General features: G+C 40.3%; 1 long non-coding RNA gene across 1 annotated transcript; it reads left to right on the top strand.

The window, feature by feature from the left end:
• Nucleotides 1-246: 246 nt before the first annotated feature.
• LOC110534130 (uncharacterized) lies at nt 247-7,985 on the top strand. The gene is made up of 3 exons (XR_002475085.3): nt 247-696; nt 6,276-6,398; nt 7,155-7,985. It is a non-coding gene; the product is annotated as an uncharacterized LOC110534130 (long non-coding RNA).
• The last annotated feature ends 1,061 nt before the right edge of the window (nt 7,986-9,046 follow it).

Below are 9,046 nucleotides of genomic sequence, written 5' to 3'. Positions count from 1 at the left end.
TAACTACCTTGTCTCATTTTGGCTAATTGTCTATTTGGCTTGTTATCAAAAGTTAATTGCACAGACTCAATACTTCAAACCAATTTCTGTGTTCTATTCATATGCGGTTCTAATAACCAATTTCTATGTTCTTGCAAGTGGCTGACTGTACAAATCACACCTATCAGGAGCTGCAATTTGGCAGGACGCCCAGATGTTGTTTTGAGAATGAACGACCGTGTTTTGAGAACAAACTAAAGATATCTCAGTTTCAAGGTCTCAGCTTAGAGTGGAGAAGCCGTGAGGTGTTGGTCTGTCACATGTTATGAAACAACAAAGTAATGATAAATTAATTATGCTAAATCATGCAAATACAACTTCTGTGTATAACCGTATATAAGACAACTGCTGGAACTGTCCCAGGGGAGCTTCTGACAGACATGTGTACTATGGTGCATTGAGTTGGTTGGAATCTCTCCAGCGCGCTGACAATAAACAATGATTCATTTAAGATTGACTTCGAGTGTCCCTGTGTAAGAATATTTCTGCCTGCGGAGCTTTCCAGTTGGGGTCTGCGAGGAAAACCGGAGGCGCATTTTATGAAGCGTGAGGGAAATTCCTGTCCGACCAAAAGAGGACCAGTCCAGATCCTTACTGTGAGCTGCCCAGGAGGAGACACATCACCCACGAACAATTGAGGGACGGCAACTTATTTCAGTAAGTCAATTTAAATTAATAAAACAGGGGGGGGGGGGGGGGGGAGTACAACAAAAAAAAAATCAAGGTGAGTATCACGTAAAAAGGTACCCATAGTCTTATAGATTGAAGACTATTCACTAGTTTTAAGAGAAGACTAGAGCGAGGGCAACCGTACTCTGTAAACCCCCGCTGACAGCTATCTATAGGTTTTTAGAAGATATGTCTATGTGGTATGTAGCCACAAAAAAACAGGGTGTTATTTATGTGCATAGCAAGTAACAGAGAGATTCGTTGACGATACACGTGGGTAATGAGGAGATTACTGAGTGTGTTTGGGAATAGTACTAAGTGAATGTGGATGTGAACGTTGAAATTGATTGGAATTTGGCTGATTGAAATTTGGAAAACAAACGCTGATTGAAATTTGGATTATAGATGGATTGAAATTATTACTAATAAGATTGGAATTTGGATGGAGATACTAAGTTGAGAAAAATGCGGATAAAAGAAATGTGAATAATAAGAGGTTTGAAATTGAGCTATTGAGTGAATGGGAGCTGTCAGGGGACTAACTTACGTGTGAAAGAGGTGAATGAATGCAACAACCTGTTCTGTGTGAGCTGATTAGCAACATTATCTAGGGTCTGTCCAACACCGCCGTTAGATCTACAGGTAGAGGATAACGTGTCTCCGAAATCTCCAGGGATAGCATGTCTCCGAGGATAACAGGTCTCGTTAGTAAGGAGGATAACATGTCTCGTTAACGTCTAGGATAACATGACACGTTGGTAACGAGGATAACACGACTTTAGATAACATGTCTCATCAGTGGAGTTTGATGGAGATATGAAAGAGGAGAACCATTTCCGAATATGCAGTTTAAATAGAACTAGTGTAAATATCTAAACCCCTGTATGAATAGAACACTAGCCTAGAGGAGGAATGTGTGATGTGACAAGTGTATAATGGGTTACTAGAGAAAGTAACATAATATTTGTATAATGGGTTATTAAGATGATCTGATTAAGTAAGAATAGAACAATTATAATAATATACAACTAGCACACCCACATATAGACGTACGTGAGTGGTGACAAACTATTCTGAGGAATGTTCAAAGTGGTCCCTTTATGGATCATTTGTATGATAAGGTTACAACATTGTACAGGACTTGACTTACCCTTAACCAATAAAAACTGCTTAGAAGATTTCCTCCACCCTGGTAATGCATTTTGCAATAAGCCCATTGTAACGGCTCTCGTTGCATGATGGATCGGACCAAAGTGCAGCGTGGTAAGGGTTCATGATTTTATTGGATCAAAAAAACACTCAAACAAAATAAACCAAGAGGGAAACCCGAAACAGTCCTGTCAGGTGCAGAACACTAAACAGAAAACAACTATCAACAAATTGCGAAAGGAAAAAAGGCTGCCTAAGTATGATTCCCAATCAGAGACAACGATAGACAGCTGTCCCTGTTTGAGAACCATACCCGGCCAAAATATAGAAACAAACAACATAGAATTTCCCACCTGAGTCACACCCTGACCAACCAAACATAGAGAATAAAAATATTTATTGTAATCCCGATGGATTTTTTTTAATATCCCAAATGATGAAGTTCTAAACCAATTTGTGAGTAGGCAAAATGGATGCTGCATCTGTTTCCCTGTTATCTCAGGTGCCAGACTTATTATGGACTGAGTGCGACATCTACTGGGGACTGAGACAGTGCAACCCAGTTAATTCATATGGATCCCTCCAAAGCATTACATATCAATCTTAAAATAACAGACATTTTAATAAATATTGAAGTAGAAACTGAATATCCAACAGAGATTGGTAATAAAAATACAGTAACTTTTTGAAGGTATACTAAAATGAAAACAATGCCTTCCAATATGGAGAAAGTTATCATGTTTGTTATGTTTTGTTTTAACCCTTGCAAAAGGGTAAAAGGCTAAATGTGGTTTGAGGGTATAAGCAGTAGTGATGAGGTATTCTTATTGGAACCTGCAGGGTTTTAGTAGAAGCAAACAGATTATGGAGACTAGTGAAAGTAACAAATAATGGTAATTGGCTTTCAGATAGCAATCTAATAATGGAATATTTTTGTAATTTGAATGAGTAAAACAGAGCGATTGAGCATTGGGACTGATATTAAATTAGAGGCTGCTCACTCTTCAAGGCCTGGTCCACTGTCATCTTTGTTGTTTGGATTAGAGATAACCTTCCTGTGGAACAAGGGTCAGTACACACTGAACTCAAAAAACTGTGAGAGACACAGTAGGGATTTTTTGTTTTGTTTTGTTTTTTTACCTTTATTTAACCAGGTAGGCTAGTTGAGAACAAGTTCTCATTTGCAACTGCGACCTGGCCAAGATAAAGCATAGCAGTGTGAACAGACAACACAGAGTTACACATGGAGTAAACAATTAACAAGTCAATAACACAGTAGAAAAAAAGGGGAGTCTATATACATTGTGTGCAAAAGGCATGAGGAGGTAGGCGAATAATTACAATTTTGCAGATTAACACTGGAGTGATAAATGATCAGATGGTCATGTACAGGTAGAGATATTGGTGTGCAAAAGAGCAGAAAAGTAAATAAATAAAAACAGTATGGGGATGAGGTAGGTCAAAATGGGTGGGCTATTTACCGATAGACTATGTACAGCTGCAGCAATCGGTTAGCTGCTCAGATAGCAGATGTTTGAAGTTGGTGAGGGAGATAAAAGTCTCCAACTTCAGCGATTTTTGCAATTCGTTCCAGTCACAGGCAGCAGAGAACTGGAACGAAAGGCGGCCAAATGAGGTGTTGGCTTTAGGGATGATCAGTGAGATACATCTGCTGGAGCGCGTGCTACGGATGGGTGTTGCCATCGTGACCAGTGAACTGAGATAAGGCGGAGCTTTACCTAGCATGGACTTGTAGATGACCTGGAGCCAGTGGGTCTGGCGGCGAATATGTAGCGAGGGCCAGCCGACTAGAGCATACAAGTCGCAGTGGTGGGTGGTATAAGGTGCTTTAGTGACAAAACGGATGGCACTGTGATAAACTGCATCCAGTTAGCTGAGTAGATTGTTGGAAGCAATTTCCTCCCCCTTTGGCAGTTCTATCTTGATGGAAGATGTTATAGTTGGGTATGGAAATCTCAGAATTTTTGGTGGCCTTCCTGAGCCAGGATTCAGACACGGCAAGGACATCAGGGTTAGCAGAGTGTGCTAAAGCAGTGAGTAAAACAAACTTAGGGAGGAGGCTTCTGATGTTGACATGCATGAAACCAAGGCTTTTTCGATCACAGAAGTCAACAAATGAGGGTGCCTGGGGACATGCAGGGCCTGGGTTTACCTCCACATCACCCGCGGAACAGAGGAGGAGTAGTATGAGGGTGCGGCTAAAGGCTATCAAAACTGGTCGCCTAGAGCGTTGGGGACAGATAATAAAAGGAGCAGATTTCTGGGCATGGTAGAATATATTCAGGGCATAATGCGCAGACAGGGGTATGGTGGGGTGCGGGTACAGCGGAGGTAAGCCCAGGCACTGGGTGATGATGAGAGAGGTTGTATCTCTGGACATGCTGGTTGTAACGGGTGAGGTCACCGCATGTGTGGGAGGTGGGACAAAGGAGGTATCAGGGGTATGAAGAGTGGAACTAGGGGCTCCATTGTAAACTAAAACAACGATAACTAACCTGAACAACAGTATACAAGGCATATTGACATTTGAGAGAGACATACAGCGAGGCATACAGTAATCACAGGTGTTGAATTGGGAGAGCTAGCTAAAAAAGTAGCTAAAACAGTAGGTGAGACAACAACAGCTAATCAGCTAGCACAACAACAGCAGGTAAAATGGCGTTGACTCGGCAGGGAGGATCGCATTAACTACACACAGAGCCTGAGTGCGGCTGGGGCCGACAGATAAAACATAAACAAGCAGAATGGAGTACCGTGATTAATGGACAGTCCAGCATGCATCAGCTATGTAGCCAAGTGATCAGTGTCCAGGGGGCAGTGGTGGATGGGGCAGGGAAGCTGGACTGGCGAGTGTTATCCAGGTTAAAAAAAACTGTCTGGCTGTGCAGAAGGTAAAAGGTAAAAGCCGCTAGCAGTGGCTAACAATGACTAAATAGCTTGAAGCTAGTTAGCTGGTTAGCTTCTGGAGGTTCTTGAGTGTGTTCTAAAAATAAAAAAATAATAGCGATTCCGTATCACATTGGGTGAGGCAGGTTACAGGTATAAACAAATTAAAAATCGAAAAGAGATAGAAAGTAAATATGGGTCCAGTGAGTGTTTGGGACGCGGCGATTCAGACGGTTAGCAGGCCTGTGCTAACAAGCTAACAGTTAGTAGGCCGGGGCTAAACAAGGTAGCAGTTAGCGGACCGGGGCTAAACAAGGTAGCAGCAATTAGGGACAGTTTGTACATAATTGTATTTCAATGCAACAGGTCAAAAATATTAAGATTCAGCTATACGGGACACCGTAGCATCTGATATGACTGAGTATAAATGTGTCTGAAGTATATTTCTGTATACGCATGGGTTTATTAAGACTTCCTGCCCAAGATGCAGTAAACTCAATTCAATTAAGAATTTTTAGCACTTATTAAAGTGTAGCATAGTGAAAACTAAGTACATGTTTATTTTCTTTCTTTCAGGACTGATGGAATGTCCGCTAACAAGTATTTTTTCATGTTTATCAAGGATTCTATATATCTCCCTTTGAAAAGGCTTCCTGAGGCAGGTGCCTTGGGAGAGCAGTTAAAAGTGCCTGTATCCAGCTGTTAAGGAACCTAAAAAATTAAGCAAGGCCTGGCCATTTTGTTTGTGTTACCCTATGATTTTTGACACTCACATGCCAGCACCCACAAACAACCCACCTGTTAATTAATATTTGTTAGTGGTTAATACTCTGTTTGATTTAGAAGTGTGAGGTATTTTTTGTTTGTTTTAGTGGGATTCTCACGGTTTAGAAAGAATGTTGTACACACATGAAAGTTTCTATTGTCAGAGTTTTGGTTGCAGTCATGTCAATTCTCTTGATTAGAAGAAATGTACTGAATAACCCAATGTAAACCTGATACACAAAATGTTTGAACTATCTTTAAATAATGTCTGAGGTACAGGAAAAATCACGCTCACTTAATAGGGCTGACTGACCTCGGACCTCAGTTCTGACTTCCTGGTGAGGCCTGATCTCCCTTACTAGGAAGATAGGAGATTTTGTTTATGGGCTATGTAAAAACAAATAACTAAGAAGAATTTTATCATTTATCAATAGTCCTTTGTGTGATTCAGACCACGAGAAGCTGTCTCTAGTCTATTTTACCATTACCTTATGCGATGCAGTTATTGATTTTTGGAGTTATCAAGAGATAATACAAGTTGTATTGGTATCTAGATGAATGGAAAATAATTTGGTCGATGAACAGTGTGATCCTCAACCCCCCCCTTAACCGGCTGAAATTTGTGAAAATGGTGTTCAGTATGGTCCTTCACCACTTCTACCGTGAGACCTGAGTCCAAGCCAGCAACCTGTACACAGCAGTCGACGCGCTATCAACTGCCTTTTCTCCCATGTTTTTTCTCTCAGGAGCGACATGTGGTGCACGTGAGCATGGAGAGAGATCCAGTCCAAACTTCTCTCATGCTGCTGGTGTCCTGGTAGGAAAATGGACAAGGACATAATGAACTGTAAAGGACAGTGGCGGCTCAGGTGAGAGACGTTATCAAGGGCCATCCACTTTGAACATGTGCCATTAAAAAGGACAAACTGAAACACTATCTGAAGAAGAACATGAAGAAACGTCAGGAAAGGAAGAATGAGTGCCCGTAATTGATTTAGGCTTGTCCAAAATGGTTTATTTGGGTTGAGTGTGGAGGTTTGCACACTGCAAAATGTTGTGATTTAGACTAACAATGCATTGAAATACCAATCTGTCATTACCACGAGTGATGAGAAAAGTGAGGGTCTTAAATTAAAGTGACAGAACCAACGTGACGCACTAAGGACTGTCATTATCAATTTGGGTTGGATAATATATCAATAATTCTGATTCTGATTTGGAAAGGCAAAACTTCTAGAGACAGAGCTGTGCCCTAAAAACGTGAGGAGAGACACTAGATTGTTACAAGGTTAGCCCAAGCTACATTCTCATTATTAGCAAGGTTGGTGTGAAATTGTTATTACGTGATCTCTTTCTCTTCCCTGTGAAATGTTATTAACATGCGATGTGCCTCTCTGGCTGATAAGATTTCAGCAGCTATCTTGTTTTCTACTCCTCCAGAGGATGGTGAAATAGTTAGATGCCAACTCTGGATGAGCCCCCCCCCCCCCCCCCCCCCGTTTCCTCCGATTCTTTTCCTTTTAGCAAGTTGAGAGTGAGGTCATCTAAACCCTTAACCTGTTTACATTATGTGGAACACTGAACTGGTGAGCAAGTTAAACAACTGGGTTTTATGTTTTGACTAGGTGGATGTCCCAGGGACAGTTCGTGAAAACATAGGTCAACGCAACCCAAGTGTGGAAAGAAATATGGAAACAATGGTTAACATCAAGATATTTATTCACCTCTGAATCTACAGATCCGTTGTGTATTTTGGATACTCACTCCCATTAATAAAGTACAACCTTTATTAAGATTATAGTATTACCATACTAAGTGGATTGTACAACGCAGAATGAAGGTCTTGAAATGATGAAGTGTCTGTTTTGTTTTTGTGTTGATTTCCCTTACTTTCATAGAGTATAGAATATTTTGATATAGAAGCTAAAATGTAAATGCTTACGTTAAAATTGAATGGTTATCACACATAAGAGGATGGAATGTAATGGGAATTTTAACGTTTGCTTTTCTTACAACCAATTTCTGTGTTCTATTCATGTGCTGTTCTAATAACAATTTTCTGTGTTCTTGCAAGTGGCTGACTGACAAATCACACCTATCAGTAGCTGCAATTTGGCAGTACGCCCAAATGTTATTTTGAGAACAAACAACCGTGAGAACAAATGAAAGATATCTCAGTTTCAAGATCTCAGCTTAGAGTGGAGAAGCCTCGTGAGGTGTTGGTCTGTCACATGTTATGAAACAGTATTGGTCGGTCACATGAATGAAACAACATGGTAATGATTAATTGATTATGCTAAATCATGCAAATATAACTTGTCTGTGTATAGCCCGTACATAGGACAACTGCTGTGACTGTCCCAGGGGAGCTTCTGACAGACGTGTACTATGGTGCATTGAGTTGGTTGGAACCTTTCCAGCACGCTGACAATAAACAATGATTCATTTAAGATTGACTTCGAGTGTCCCTGTGTAAGAATTTTCCACAACATTTAGGGTGGCAGGGTAGGCTAGTGGTTAGAGCATTGGACTAGTAACCAGAAAGGTTGGAAGTTCACATCCCAAGTATGTCGTTCTACCCCTGAACAGGTAGTTAATCCACTGTTCCTAGGCTGCCATTGAAAATAAGAATTTGTTCTTAACTGACATGCCTAGTAAAATTACAATTCCCAACACTTCAGGGCCAGTAGAGGTGAGGTGGCACCATTCACTTTCAGTCCCTTCACCAAAACTCACAATTTGCTTAAACCTGCCAATGACGTATTGGCATCAGTCTTTACTATGACAACTCAAGATGGCACGACCCATACCACTAAAAAACATTTCCTAAAAATAGCGATGTTTCTATGTTAAATGCACATGTTTAGTGGATTGAATACATCTCTTTGCTTAGCTTTAGTTCCTAGTCTTTCCATTCCACTTTTAAGTAACATTCTGTCTTATGTAACCATACCAAACATAATATCATACTAATTTGAGTGTTCCGGATGTACTTTTACTATGTTACATCTAGTCTTTGAGAACAGGCTGAGTGATGTCTTGCTTGAGGTAATGTTAAAGTTAGCTTAAAGGTTTGAGTTAGCTAACTAGCTTAACTTACTGTATTTATCTCGACGTAAGACATGACCAGTACAATATTGCTCAATTAATATTGCAATGATGTCCTATGATGCAATTGTTGTTTTTTACAGCAGTGGTTATGGCTACAGGAGCAATGGAGAAAACTTGACTATCATAAAGAGTTCTGCTTCAAAGGTCCCCTTTGTGCTAGGCTGAAGATATTATCTTCAACCTCTGTAATGTCTTCAGCTTTGACATTTACATAATAATGGTGGCATATACAGTATTCACGAAGAATATCACAAAAAATGTATCATGAGTTTGGTTGAACTGTCTATCCCATCATATAACCCAGAATATAAGATTGCCTTCAAAAGACGGAAGTCTGACATGTCTTTAATTAAACTTGTCTGAGTATGACTTCTCCTCTACTTTTGGAAACACAATGATTTCTCTG

The sequence above is a fragment of the Oncorhynchus mykiss genome, chromosome 10 (assembly GCF_057628025.1).
Source record: "Oncorhynchus mykiss isolate SJ-2025 chromosome 10, ASM5762802v1, whole genome shotgun sequence".
In the NCBI taxonomy this organism is placed as follows: domain Eukaryota; kingdom Metazoa; phylum Chordata; class Actinopteri; order Salmoniformes; family Salmonidae; genus Oncorhynchus; species Oncorhynchus mykiss.
This window is presented reverse-complemented; position numbering and strand designations above follow the sequence as displayed.